At 43.5% G+C, this 14,561-nt stretch overlaps 1 protein-coding gene across 3 annotated transcripts in view; it reads left to right on the plus strand.

Annotated features, from left to right (window-relative positions):
• The window catches only part of LOC126337026 (monocarboxylate transporter 13-like), a 213,576-nt gene that overhangs the window by 104,140 nt on the left and 94,875 nt on the right, over positions 1 to 14,561 (plus strand). Inside the window, exon 1 of one of the 3 annotated variants that reach the window (XM_050001305.1) lies at positions 11,935 to 12,037. The exons of the other annotated variants lie outside the window; for them this stretch is intronic. The gene's annotated coding sequence lies outside the window, so the exon portion shown is untranslated. Of the gene's footprint in view, positions 1 to 11,934; positions 12,038 to 14,561 lie in introns of those variants that run through there. 3 annotated transcript variants of the gene reach the window in all.

Consider the following 14,561-nt stretch of genomic DNA (forward strand, 5'->3'; position numbering starts at 1 on the left):
ATTTGCTTTTGGTTGGATTTCTTCTCTCCAGAGCTTTAACTTTTTTAGTAGTAAAATTTGTGTGTCTTAATATCACCAGTTGACTCTTAGGCGCATTAGGTTTAATATGCCAGGTGCTGAGCTGTTTTTCTAATTTTGTGAGGTATTGTGTGCAAAATAAAAGAGGGACAGTGACATTTATGTCTGCCACAAACTGTTTATTGACTGCGGCTGACAGTGGGTGGTGGTGGTGGTGGTGGTGGTGGTAGTTTCTTCACCAGCGTATAGTCTGATTAAAATTACCCGACGCGTGATGTCTGTCACTTGCCGTACAGTGTTGCCACCTCAACTGCCGGCTACCGCTAGGTTATAGCTGACAAATACGGCAGGTCATTTCACAACTGTGTGTAGCGCAGAGCAATGTTGGAAGAGGCCGCCGCGATGTCGGGGATGGGTGTACTCTGCCGACTGCTGATTTTAAATGACCAATGACAGAACAGTGGCAGACGATGCGTTTTATAGCCCTGAATTTAAACACTCAACCTCCTGATGCACAGAGTATCCGAGAAAACAGTGGTCAACAATCTACGGCAGAACTAAAAGCACGAACGCTTTGTTCACAGCGATTGGGGCTAATCATAATGAGCAAACTCAATACAGAAAAAAAAGTTTCATCGCTAAAAGCAAACTGTAATATCTCGCATTCATTTACCTTAAATTATTCTCTCATTGGCTACAAGAGCTGCCGCGTTACCAACACATAAGCAGTTCTGATTGACACGTGTTCGCAAATTACAGGCGATACAGAATGAAAGGAAGAAAATGAAGAGCAAATAAAGTAAATATGATGAATGAAAAAACACGTATTGAGGATTAGAAATAATGCATTTAAATTAAGTGAATAAAGATAATAATCACGCTTTTCGTTAGATTTACAAATAAAAGAATTTACGCTACATTTTACAAGATTTGAACCTAAGGGATTAATGCGCTAACCATTACGCTACATCACACAGTAACATACATAGTTAAATGCATGATTGCAATGACACAATCACAACGATAGTGTGTCATGGCGGCTGCACTGTAACACGTGTTACGTTCGGATCGGGAAATTTAGTCAAATTCGAAGGTGTTCTCGCAGGTGGTGTTGTCTAGTACAAGTGGAAATCGTGTAAACAAGTGTTCTGTGCAGTAGTGCTATTTTTCTTTCTGTGTTCCGCTAATATCTTCGAGAAAATGGTAAACAGAAGAGTCAACAGCAGCGCGTCCAGCTGCGGGGAAGCAGCAGGTGCGGCGGGCCTGCTCCTGGCGGAAGGTGTGGCCGCGGCTCCCGGTATACCGGAGCTGGTCCGCTCTGAGGTAAACGCTGCGCTTCACGATAAAAACAATCTCGATCTGATAGTAGGCACTATATCAGATACTGTAACGGCAGCAGTATTGGCCAAAATGCGTGAAACTGTTGAGGCCAATACTGCCGAAATTACAGCACTAAAAGTGTCTGTGTCTGAATACGAGAAAAAGGCACGAGAGTTGGAAGTGAAACTATCTGCCGCAACAGACGAACTAGAAGAGTACCAAAGGCGAAATAGTCTACGACTGTTTGGAGTAGCAGAAAATAAGAAAGAAGACACGGACAAGCTGCTTATACAGGTTGCGCGTGAAAAATTAGGCGTTGAAGTGACCAAGGCAGACATTGACAGGAGCCACCGGGTGGGACGAAAACTACCAGGTGCTACCAAACCTCGTCCAATAATAATTAAATTTGTGTCGTACCGAAAAAGGGCTGAGATCTTTACCCAGAAGAAGAAGTTAGCAAGGACAGGGCTTACAAAAAGGGAAGATCTGACACACGAGCGGCTAAAGATTTTAAACAGTGCCATATCCCATTTCGGTCTTCAGAATGTGTGGACTCAGGATGGCAGAGTAATGATTAAGACAGCAGCTGGAAAGAAGACAGTCACAAACATGACAGAACTGAATAGTATTAAGTGAAGCTACTCGAGCCAAAAGTGCAAACTTAACACCATTTGCAAATTGTAACAGTCCTATAACCAGATATAGTCTTTTAATTGTATTAACTTTTTAATTATACCCATATTTGTACCTTCAACTAATTGTTTTTGTAACTGTATTAAGTTTTTACTATTTTTTTGTCTGTAGCTCTAACCATTGCTTAATTTTAGTTGCTGCTAATACGTTTTTCATTTTCTCAGTTTATTCTCTTTCATTCTGTAATAGTTCTATTGCAACTATTAGTCTCTCCTTTAGTTAATTAGTCACCCATTTCTTCGGTTTAAATTGTTCATAACAAAAATCACTATCACTATCAGTATCACTTTAGCAAATTTAAATCTAACTGTAGCTTCCTACGATAATCACTACCAGTATCACTCTAGTAAATTTCAATTTAATTCTAGCTTCCTACGATAATCTATTAAATATTAAGCTCACTTCTCTCTGCTGGCAGCATCGGCCTCTTAAATCACTCCCCTTTCCCTTCTTTCCACCCTAAGCTGTTTCAAATACGCTAATTACATTTCTCCTCTTACGACATAGGATACTCAGTGACACACAGCCGTCACCATTTTGGTCATATTCTCCTTGCAGTACCACTAATCCATTTTCTATACTCCCGCAACCTCAGGAAATCTCTTGCAGTCGCCTTTCTTTCGACACTCGCGGAGTCACAAACAGGGCGCGCAAAATCTCGGACACCACTGTATTATGTCACTTGGCGGAAACACCGGCCAGTGCCCCTCGCGGCAGGTAGTGCCTAACAAAGGGACAAACCAGTCTGCCACCCTACTCCAGGCTGCTCAGCGGAACGCGTCAGAGCTTTTAGCAGCTCACTCAACATCCAGTCTTTACCTGCACATTACGAAGAACTTAGCCTCCTCTTCAACCAACTAAACTACCACGTAATCCTCTTTCCAAAACGTGGTTGAAACCACACATACCCTCTGCATCTATTCATCTCCCAGGGTACACATTTCTTAGGGCAGACAGATCAAAAAAGCGAGGTGGCGGGGTCGGCGCATATATACGAACAGATCTCAAAGCGAAAGTCTTATGTACGTCAAATCCTGCTGAAAAAAAGAGGCTGAATTCATGTTCATTGAAATAAATATACGAAATCGGAAATTCTTGACTGGCGTCATGTACAAGCCGCCAAAAATAAGCTCAATGAGTTCCTTCCAGTCGGAATTACATTCACTTCAGTGTCAATACGAACATGTCATCGTAATGGGTGACTTGAACATAGACCTGCTGACACTCCCTCAACAATAAACTTAAGAAGATTGTTCAATTGCAATAGCATGAACATTCTTCCATTACAACCTACACACCATACGGCGCACAGTCATACTCTCATAGACGTAATCGCAACGAAACAGACTGACAAAGTAAGAGATGTTGGTCAATCATCGGCCCCTGGCCTCTCAGCACATGATTTAATATTCCTGGCCTACTCTGTGCAGCCCCCAAGGATCAAATCGCGTTACATAACTTGTGGGAACATGAAACGTATTGACCTTGACGCTCTAACAGCCGATTGCTCAGAAATCTCATGGCATCAAATAATCAGAGAACCTACAATCGACGGCAAAATTAATGAACTTGGTGATAAACTCACTGCCCTCTATGACAAACATGCACCTGTGCGCACAGTCCGTGTAAGAAAATCTCCTGCTCCATGGCTGACAGCTGAATTACGCCAAATGAAGACTAATAGGGACGCTGCCCACAGGCGTTTCAAGGCAGATGCGAAACCCGAGCGTTTCGAAGAATATAGAAAGCTACGGAACAGAGTGAAACAATGCATTCGCAATGCCAAAATCAGACACGCTCGCTCCCTTGTATGCAGCGATCTGACACCCACGACTCTGTGGAAGAATCTCCGTAGCTTGGGGGCCGGAAAGGCAAAATCGGAAACTACTTTTCATGTGTCAGCTAACGAATTAAATGAATTCTTCTCAGCACCTCTGAATACCAGCACGGCTGATAATTACCGTCCACAAGAATCCCCAAACAGGATAACTAACAACGATACCTTCCATCTAAAACATGTAACAAGAAATGTCAAGAAAAGCAATAATGAGAATCTCTTCTGATGCAATAGGCAACGACAGTATCAGTATAACCATGATTAAGAATGTTGCCGATATCTTAGTACCTATCTTAAATGAGATATCTAATTTTTCCCTCGTGAACGGAATATACCCCACTGCATGGAAAAGAAGCATAATTCGACCCATCCCTAAGATCGAAAACCCGCCACTGCCTAGTGATTACCGACCAATTAGCATACTGCCTGCTGTTTCCAAAGCACTTGAATATATATTGTTCATGATCAAATCACTAAACACTTGCATTAATTCAGTCTATGTGACAAATTTCAATCCGGTTTCTGTAAACATCACAGCACAAACACTGCTCTAATTAAAGTAACTGATGACCTGAAATATGCCATCAACAATCGAAAGGCAACAATATTGACGCTACTGGACTTCAGCAAAGCTTTTGACACTGTTAACTTTGACATATTGCTCAGAAATGCAACAGCTTAATTTCTCTGATAGTGCAATGAGATGGTTTGAAAGCTACTTAAAAGACAGCAATGTGTTGTCTGCGTAAATGAAACATCTTCCTGGAAACATGTTTCTTTGGGAGTGCCACAAGATCAGTCTTGGGACCACTTTTGTTTTCTTTTTATGTCAACGATATTTCGTCGGTTTTGTCCTCCTGTAAATATCATTTCTATGCCGACGACCTCCAGCTCTACCTAAGCGTCAGACCTGAAGATGTAAATACCACAATCGCTCTGATGAATGATGATCTGTCTTCAGTAGTTACATGGGCGAAAAACCTGGGGCTTAAATTAAATGCAAAAAAGGCGCAAGTAATCTTAATAGCCCATCAGAAATTAATAAGTTCAGATTTCCGCGAACGGCTACCTCCTATTCCGCTCTACGGTACTCCAATACCATATCAGAAAACAGTAAAGAACTTGGGTGTAACTTTGGACGAGCATCTCAACTGGGCGGAGAATACAGTCGCAGTGTCGAAAGACGTCTGCTTGTCTCTAAGCTCTCAAAAAGTTTCGGAACATATTTCCACAGGACTTGAAACGCCAGCTCGTGCAAGCACTCGTTCTACCGAACCTCCACTATTGTGATGTGATTCAACAAGGCATGAGTAGTGAAAACAAAAGACAGCTAGAACTAACCATGAATGCCTGTGTGCGTTACACCTGCAACATTCGCCGATATTATCATGTTAGTGCTTCATACTCCGAGCTAGGGTGGCTGCGGCCAGACAAACTGCGTGACTACCACACTCTCTACTTCACCGACTCTTCGTCGCGCAAGCACTCCAGTACCTTGCTTCAGAGATTAAAAACCTGTCATGCCATCATAATCGAAACACGAGGTCACTCTTACCTGGTATCCTAACTGTGTCCACCCACAAAACAAACTTTTGCAAACTCCTTCTCAGTTGACGCTGTCCGGCTCTGGAACAAACTGCCACTTACCTTGAGGAAAATTCAATCTCCTGTTGCTTTAAAGAAGTAGTTCAAGCATTTCCTACTATCATCCTCATAAAGTTCTCCACAAAATTAATGTACAAGGCCAATCCTCTCATCTGTCAAACAGCAAAGCTAGTGTCTCCTATCTTACTCCTGAGATGCCTTCCTCTTCATCTATCTCTATTAGCCACGCAATCTTCTTTTCCTTTATATTTCCTTAATTATGTTTCATCATGTCTCTCTATTCTTCTCCTCCCTTCACCATGAGTCTCCCTCATACTCCCTGCTGCCAGCACTCCTATCTAAAATCTTTCTCTTCAATAATGTATTTTTCCAGGTGTACCTTTCTAATTGTTTATTTCACTTTTTGTATTAGATGTAGTTTAACATGGCAACTAAAACATATGAATGTAAAATAAGTAGAATGCATGGTTAGATGTAAGAGAGGGCCTGAAGGCCCTAATCTTGCCAGGTTAAATAAATAAGTAAATAAATAAATATCGCGAAACGGAGCCCTAAAAATTTTAGCTTCACAATGTTGTGCGAAGCTTTCTAATGAGAGTCTGATAACTGTATATGTGACACTAAATCACATCTTATACGGAAATCTCCACTAGTGTTTTGTTAGCGCTGTATATGAAATGTATTTCATTAGCATAGTTTGTGCGTGTGATTTTTCTGTTGTGTGTTATGAAATACGAAATAAAAGTGGCAGACGCATGATTCAGGATCCACACACATCAAGAAAGAAAGACGGGGGAGGAATTGAACAATTGTTGTGGCAGTTTGGCAACGGCGAACAGTTCCGGCGTGTCGTTTAGAGCTCCAGTTGGAGGAAACCAGCTACAATGCGTGAAGTGTCAACTATCAAGTTCTTTGAATTGGACTATGAATGATAGTCGTCCGTGGCGAGGATGTTATCTTGGTGGCTACCCAACGCCCTTTCTTACGAGATTAGAAGTGCGTACGAACATCAGGAAGATAAACGGTTGAAGTGTGTCTATTGTTTCAATTTCCCCTGTCGAGAATTCGTGGACCAAGTTGCTTCTGGTGATCCCTGAGAGACATATGCGATATGGGGACGTGCGTTCCAGCACGGAACTTGCCGCACAATTCCACAACGCAGGTTTTCTAGACATGGTGCCCCAGAGACATTCTTAATTCTCCGAAGGGTGTCTACCAGCGTTCGGCGTTGTCGTGAAGGAGACGACCCGAAGGCCACACTGATCCTTTGCTTACATGTCAATTTTTATATACCGTCATCGAAGTCGCGCTACATTGTATATATCTTGCAGCAACGCCCTCAAGCGGAAACTTTTGATCGCTCCTTGTATCAAAAAGTTGTTGTTGTTTTCAATCCGAAGAGTGATTTGAAGCAGGTATCAACGCTCGTCTCACCCTGTACAAGTCGCTTCACATCTGCATAGCCACTGAAACCTACACCATCTGAATCTGCTCACTGTAGTGAAGTCTTGGCCCCCCTGTACAATTTTTAATCAAGTTTTAAAGTACCACTTGAGACCCACCGCTCCCCACACACCTCCATTATCAAACTCACAATTCTCTCACAGTTCTCTAATAATACTTAGGAGTCCAATGTGTTACATGCACTTCTCCCCCCATTTCGATGCAGCACCTCTCCATTAGTTATCACCCCCCCCCCCCCCCATTCCCAGCTATAATTTCTAATCTTCACGAATTTCCTGTGACACACTTTCAATCGCTACTACTCTCGTCTGCTTATTGTCCACTTTTATCCTGTAACGAAGGCTACATTGAAAACAAATATCTTCAGAAGAGACTTCCGGCCAGTGAAATTATTATAAGTTAACAAATTAATCCTTTTTTGAAAAACTTTCTTTACTATTGCCACTCTGCGTTTTATGTCCCCTCTAATTCTACCATGGCCAGCTATTTTTCTGCATGGTAAAGTTAGGTGCCAAAAAAAGTTCAAATGGCTCTGAGCACTATGGGACTTCACTTCTGAGGTCATCAGTCCCCTAGAACTTAGAACAACTTAACCCTAACCAACCTAAGGACAGCACACACGTCCATGTCCGAGGCAGGATTCGGACCTGCGACCGTAGCGGTCGTGCGGTTCCAGACTGTAGCGCCTAGAATCCCTCGGCCACTTTGGCCGGCCTAGGTGCCAAACTCGGCAAAAGCTATTCCGATGCTAATCGATTGATTCATCAAGGCTACAACGAACTGTGCCCTATCGTCTTCGTAAGTTTCAGGATGGTGGCTGAAGTTAAAGATGGATGCGGGAGAGGTGACCTATAATCTCCTCTCTGGACACACATCGATCGTCCACTCCGACGATGTGACTCGTGTGCGTAATTTGTTCACATCTGCCCATCGAATGAGTGTTAGGATGATTGCTGTCATTAAACCTTCAAATAGTCAATGTGCACGCCATCATGATATACAAGCTCCACATGCGAAACATGGGCACAAAGCTGGTCCTCAATAGTGATAGCGGGCGGGCTTAAAAGGCCAACTGAGTGGCAAGATGGAACAAACTTTCGGAACGCGTTGAAATTGATCTTAGGTTTTTAAATAAGGTCAGTAACAGGGCTGAAATGTGGGCACTTGATGACGACTTAAAGACAGTGCCACAGTGCCGAATGTCACGCCCTGGCGTCCCCTCAAAGAAATGGCAAGAATGAGCAGAAAATGAAAACAATATTTGTGATTTTTGACGCTAAGAATGTGGTCCACAAGGAATTTATACTTGCAGAGCAGACCATTAACGTTGCCTGCTACATGGTTGTTACCGCAAGGTTGAGAGAATAGGTCCCTCGCCTGCGATAAGAGATGCGCGCTGCTTGACTCAAACATGACAATGCTGCTACCGCTCCGTGCGTCGGTGTTCCCGGCGAAAACGACTTGACGGCTTACTCGAACAACTTTGTCTCAGTCGACTTATCGTTGCAAATGAGTACACTGCAGAACTAGTGGTAGTTTTCGTTTACACGTTAGCGCTGAACTTTTAGAGTCTGGTGAAGGCTGTCTGCTGTGCATCTTGAGAGACCATGCCTTTTCGTAAAAATCTAAATTTGGTAACCGAATGTAGAATGAAATGATAGGATTTATTGATTACCAACGCAAAAATCATACTGGATGTAATGACAGAGGTCGTATGATGAATTCTCCATACTCCTCAAATTGAAAAAAAATTGTAAACGTGTCGTGAAGACATCTACATTTGGCTGCTCGAAAACGTACGTACATACAACCGCGTCGAACAATATTTAGAAGCAGAAATAGCTCCTTTTTCTTTAGCCTTCGCATTTCATTTTCTCTCATCGAAAATGATTTTTCTGGTTCAGTGGATCAGACTTTCTCATTGTAAGGACAGTTTTCATTAAAAGACTTCTGTTTGTCTGTGTTCTTATTTATGTAGACTCAAGGTTTTTTTCTTTGTCTAGGTACTGTAAAACGTAAGCACCTTATCTGTTTCAGGTATTTCATATCTCTTGTGGGAGAACGTTAGTAGGAAAAACTGGCAAGCCCTCGCGCAACCTTTTCAGTGTGTCACGAAAACAAAACAAAGCAAACAACAAACTGAAGATTAAGAAGATACAAAAATAGAAATCCCATGACGATGAGTGGAGTAAGCTCGGTGAGAATAGTTTAACTTCCAACGCCACAATCCCGTGTTTCAGCACGTGCGCAAGCTTCAGTGCACTCAAGATCGGAGAAACCGCACGCTCAGCATAGTCAGTAGGTCACTGACGTCCTTGTTCCACTGTAGAGGTGGCCGGCTGTTGATTTACACTCAAGCACGTGTAGTAGATTTCGGCCAAAAAGTAGGTACTTTAAAAGGACTAAAGACCATCGTTTAAGGTCTCCGTTTGGATGGCCACAATGAACAAGGTTCGCGTCGAGACTTTCCAGGACCCATACCATGCAGAGGGAAAGTTGCTGGTTAAAAAAAAGATGCTGATGTAAAGAGGCGTAGCGGGTGAAGTGCTCTTCTAAGAGTTCTAATCATCTGTAAGTTTCCTGAACAGTCAGATGAAACTACATCGTTCCAGAAAAATTTTCAATTCTCAAACAATTGTGATATGAGGGGTGCCGAGAAAGTAATGCTCCGCATGATTTTCTTCAACAATTCTTTATTGAACATAAAGACAATCACACGAAAGAATTGTATTTTATCTACACACCCTATTTCTTTCCCCGTGATCTTCATCCATCTATGGCCTTTCTCCAGCGCGCAACAAGGGCGTGTTTGCCCTTCGGTGCCTATCCTGGTGGCGGAGCCAGTGCTTCAATTGTGAATCACCTCGTCATCGTCCTCAAAATGTCTTCCGTGAATGGCATCCTTTAATGGCGAATGACTACATCAGCTCGCTGCAACGTATCGGGTGTGACAACCGTGGAGGGTCTCCCTGACCATTGCAAATCGTGGATATCCGCCGAACCGTTTTCTGATTACCTCACCCTCCGTTCCCAACGACTAACTGTGCTAAATGCTCCATAGACTTCGCACAAGCATTTGTGAATATTCCCCACACTTCCTTTCTCTGCAGTGAGAAATTTAATGACGGCACGTTTCTTCTAACGTAAAACACTTACAGACGCCATTTTGAAACTGTCATGCAGCTACGCCATCTGTCGAAAGTGACGGAAACTTGCCGCGCTCACTCAGACTTCCAATAATACATACGTAACGTCTAGCATTCGTAGCATTGTTGGAACACGTGAGGCAATACTGACCCTACGACTTACCTTAGAAAATAGATTAATGAAAGGCAAACCTATGTTTCTAGCATTTGTAGACTTGGAGAAAGCTTCTGATAATGTTGACTAAAATACACTCTTTCAAATTCTAAAGGAGGCAGGGGCAAAATACAGGGAGCGAAAGGCTAATTACAATTTGTACAGAAACAAGATGGCCAGTGGAGGACCATGAAACGGAAGCAGTGGTTCGAAAGGGAGTGAGACAGGGTTGTAGCCTCTCGCCGATGTTATTCAATCTGTGCATTGAGCGAGAAAAAAAGGGAACAAAAGAAAAATTCGGAGTTGGTATTAAAATCCATGGAGAAGAAATAAAAACTTTGAGGTTCGCCGATGACATTGTAATTATGTCAGAGACAGCAAAGTACTTGGAAGAGCAGTTGAACGGAATGGATAGTAAAATGTAAACTTTCACGGCCGGAACTGTCATGATTAATAAAATTCTTTTCCGGGCTATTATGCCGTGGTCTGATGGATCCATCAGACCACGGCATAATAGCCCGGAAAAGAATTTTATTAATCATGGAATGGATAGTGTCTTGAAAGGAGGATATAAGATGAACATCAACAAAAGCAAAACGAGGATAATGGAATGTAGTCAAATTAAATCGGGTGATGCTGAGGAATTAGATCAGGAAATGACACTTAAAGTAGTAAAGGAGTTTTGCTATTTGTGGAGGACATAAAATGTAGACCGACAATTGCAAGTAAAGCGTTTCTGAAGAAGAGAAATTTAACATCCAGTATGGATTTAGGTGTCAGAAAGTCGTTTATAAAAGTATTTATATGGGATGTAGCGATGTATGGAAGTGAAACGTGGACGAGAAATAGAGTAGACAAAAGAGAATAGATGTTTTCTAAATGTGGTGCTACAGAAGAATGCTGAAGATTAGATGGGTAGATCTTATAACTAATGAGGTATTGGGGAGAAGAGGAGTTTGTGGGACAACTTGACTGGAAGAAGGGATCAGTTGGTAGGACATGTTATGAGGCATCAAGGGATCACCAATTTAGTATTGGAGGGCAGCATGGAAAGTAAAAATCGTAGAGGGAAACCAAGAGATGAATACACTAAGCAGATTCAGAAGGATGTAGGTTGCAGCATGTACTGGGAGATGAAGCAGCTTGCACAGGATACAGCTGCATCAAACCAGTCTCAGAGCTGAAGACCACAACAGCAGCAGGAGCATTGTTTTTGGCTGAGAAAAAAAAAATGCGGTACTTTACTTTCTGGGCAACACTCGTATAAATGCAGACTAAAACGACGAATGAGAAACCACTGTGCCAAGGAGACCCATGTTCGAATCCCGGCCTTTGTACAAATTTTCATTCGTCACTTCAGTCTGCATATGTCTTGAACATTTACTTACGCTAATACTTTCGTTACTTTATGAACACACTCTGTATATTACTGAATCTCGCGCCAGCAGAGAGACAGTAGAGCTAATATTTTCATTGTGCTTACGTGAATGGCGGGCGTGATCATGACGTAGACGTGACGCAGCCTTGGTGCATATGTCCAAAGAAACCTTTGCGCAACTGACACGGGCCAGGAGCAGCCTGCATGTGATTGCTGCCCTAACTCTTCTCGTCCGGGGGAGGCTAAGAGGCCATGCAAACGCCATATATAAGCGGTGGCTGCAAACAGCGGTAAATCACAGCCTGAGGCGCGTCTCCATTGCGTGCGCTCTGCTCACTTTGGGGTGGGAGCCTTTAGGGAACGGTCGCAGACGACACGGCCCCATCTGTCCACAGCCGAGATACCGCTGCCTGTAGATGCAGGTAAGTACCAATGCATCTTCCGTCAGTCACGGAGAGAGGGCAGTTGAGCTGGTACTCAGTGTCCCAAAGCATGGTAAAGCTACCGTCAATCTGGAAATTGGTTGTGAGCACCATAGTGCGTCACTGTGAATGGTCCTGTTGGTGGTGGAATGCCGTTGCTTTCCTCCGACCTTACGACTGACCCACCCAGTTATGGGACGACATGGTGCAAATTGTTTTCCACATCAACAATCATTGCGAGAGGTGAAAAGTGATAAATGAGAAATTAAAATCCAAGTTCGAGGTCGAAGAATTTCACTAGATCAGTGCAACAATTCATATGAATTATATGCAAAGTGAAACTGAAGACTCATTTTGGCAGCATAGTGGATGGAGGTAACGTTGGACGGCGCTGCACAGTGTCACCAGCGTCCATATATAAACATGTGTGTTAAAATCCCCGAATCGTTTGGAAAAACATCTTAATAACGCACTGCCTCTTATATGAGTGACCGAATACTTGGTGCGGCGCCTGTCTCAGAGCTTACTGGCGTCCGTCGCAACGTGGAACCCTACAAATTTTCTCATTTTTCCGTTTTCGGGTATGGTGGTCTATCGTTAAAGTGAATGACTAGCAATGGCGTTAAAGTGAATGACTAGAAATGAAGAGGTCGCGGAATTGGGATTTGCCACTCTGAGAGTTAAGGCTTGGTTCAAACGTAGCGATGTGAGGAGTCGCCAGAAACGACACGAGGTTTGGACTCCACGTTAACTATAGAAACTGTAGGTCCCCTTTCCCCACTTCCATAACTGAGACTGATTAAGGAACGCAAGTCTCGCAAGAGGCGTTCATTTGAAAGACTTGCAACAGGCCTATGAAATAATTATGTAATATTAGTGGTGGTGGTGGTGGTGGTGGTGGTGGTGGTGGTGGTGGTGGTGGTGGTGGCGGCCGCCGCAGTGGTAACACCGGTTCCCGTCAGATCACCAAAATTAAGCGCAGTCGGGCTGGGCTAGCACTTGCATGGGTGACCGTCCTGTCTGCCGAGCGATGTTGGCAAGCGGGATGAACTCAGCCCTTGTGAGGCAAACTGAGGAGCTACTTGACTGAGAAGTAGTGGCTACGGTCTCGTAAACTGACAGACGGCCGGGAGAGCGGTGTGCTGTTCTCATGCCGCTTCATATCCGCATCCAGTGACGCGTCCTCAAGAATGATACGGCTGCCGGTTGGTGCCATTGGGCCTCCTAAGGCCTGTTCGGAAAGAGTTAGTAGTAGTAGTAGTAGTAGTAGTAGTAGTAGTAGTAGTAGTAGTAGTAGCAGTGATTATATTTATATTAGATGTACTGCATTATTATTATCGTCATTATCATATTTTTGTTTCTTCTGTCTTATTTTCCATTTCCAGTCGTTCGAACCAAGTACTCGTGCCTTTATGTGAATGCTGAATTGATAGACTGAAGTTCAAAGGCAGTACAGAACCCGTGCGAAGATGCAACATAGCACAGCAATCTCTTGCTAACCAATAGAGGCATGTGAGGGCCTATTCTGACTGCCGCTATTGCGTGTAGATACACAGTTCTGAATTACGTTCTTCTGTTCTGTATTGCTCCTGCTCTAGGGCAAACGGCTTTGTGCCTCCCCTTGCAGTTAGCCTCTACGTCTGGGCTCTTGTAGTGTGTGTGTGTGTCTGTGTGTCTGTGTGTGTGTGTCTGTGTGTGTGTGTCTGTGTGTGTGTGTCTGTGTGTCTGTGTGTCTGTGTCTGTGTGTCTGTGTCTGTGTGTCTGTGTCTGTGTGTCTGTGTGTGTGTGTCTGTGTCTGTGTGTCTGTGTGTGTGTCTGTCTGTGTGTCTGTGTGTGTGTGTGTGTGTGTGTGTGTGTGTGTGTGTGTGTGTGTGTGTGTGTGTGTCTGTGTGTGTGTGTGTCTGTGTGTGTGTGTCTGTGTGTGTGTGTGTGTCTGTGTGTGTGTGTGTGTCTGTGTGTGTGTGTGTGTCTGTGTCTGTGTGTGTGTCTGTGTCTGTGTCTGTGTCTGTGTGTGTGTCTGTGTGTGTGTGTGTGTGTGTGTCTGTGTGTGTGTCTGTGTGTGTGTCTGTGTGTGTGTCTGTGTGTGTGTCTGTGTGTGTGTCTGTGTGTGTGTCTGTGTGTGTGTCTGTGTGTGTGTCTGTGTGTGTGTGTGTGTGTGTGTCTGTGTGTGTCTGTGTGTGTCTGTGTTTCTTGTTCAGTCTTCGTCCTTGAAATATCGTTGTTCCTTTACAATATCTCAACTTTGCCAACCACACCTTTCGCGCGTAACGCTGGTATATGGTAAAAATCCATTATTTCTGAAGACTCACATTCTAACCCGAAACTGTGATAAACACACACATTCTTTTCATCGCATTTATAACTTCCGATCGCCATTGACAGCCACTACCTCTCCACTGCCCACATCCCACTCGTCGTCCTGTACACCTTTCCTCAACACTTTCTGCAGGAGGACCAACATTTCACCAAAATCATAAAATCCATGTTATATAGTGTTTTCGGCTAGGATGATGAACAGGTCCCC

The sequence above is a fragment of the Schistocerca gregaria genome, chromosome 2, assembly GCF_023897955.1.
Source record: "Schistocerca gregaria isolate iqSchGreg1 chromosome 2, iqSchGreg1.2, whole genome shotgun sequence".
NCBI lineage: Eukaryota > Metazoa > Arthropoda > Insecta > Orthoptera > Acrididae > Schistocerca > Schistocerca gregaria.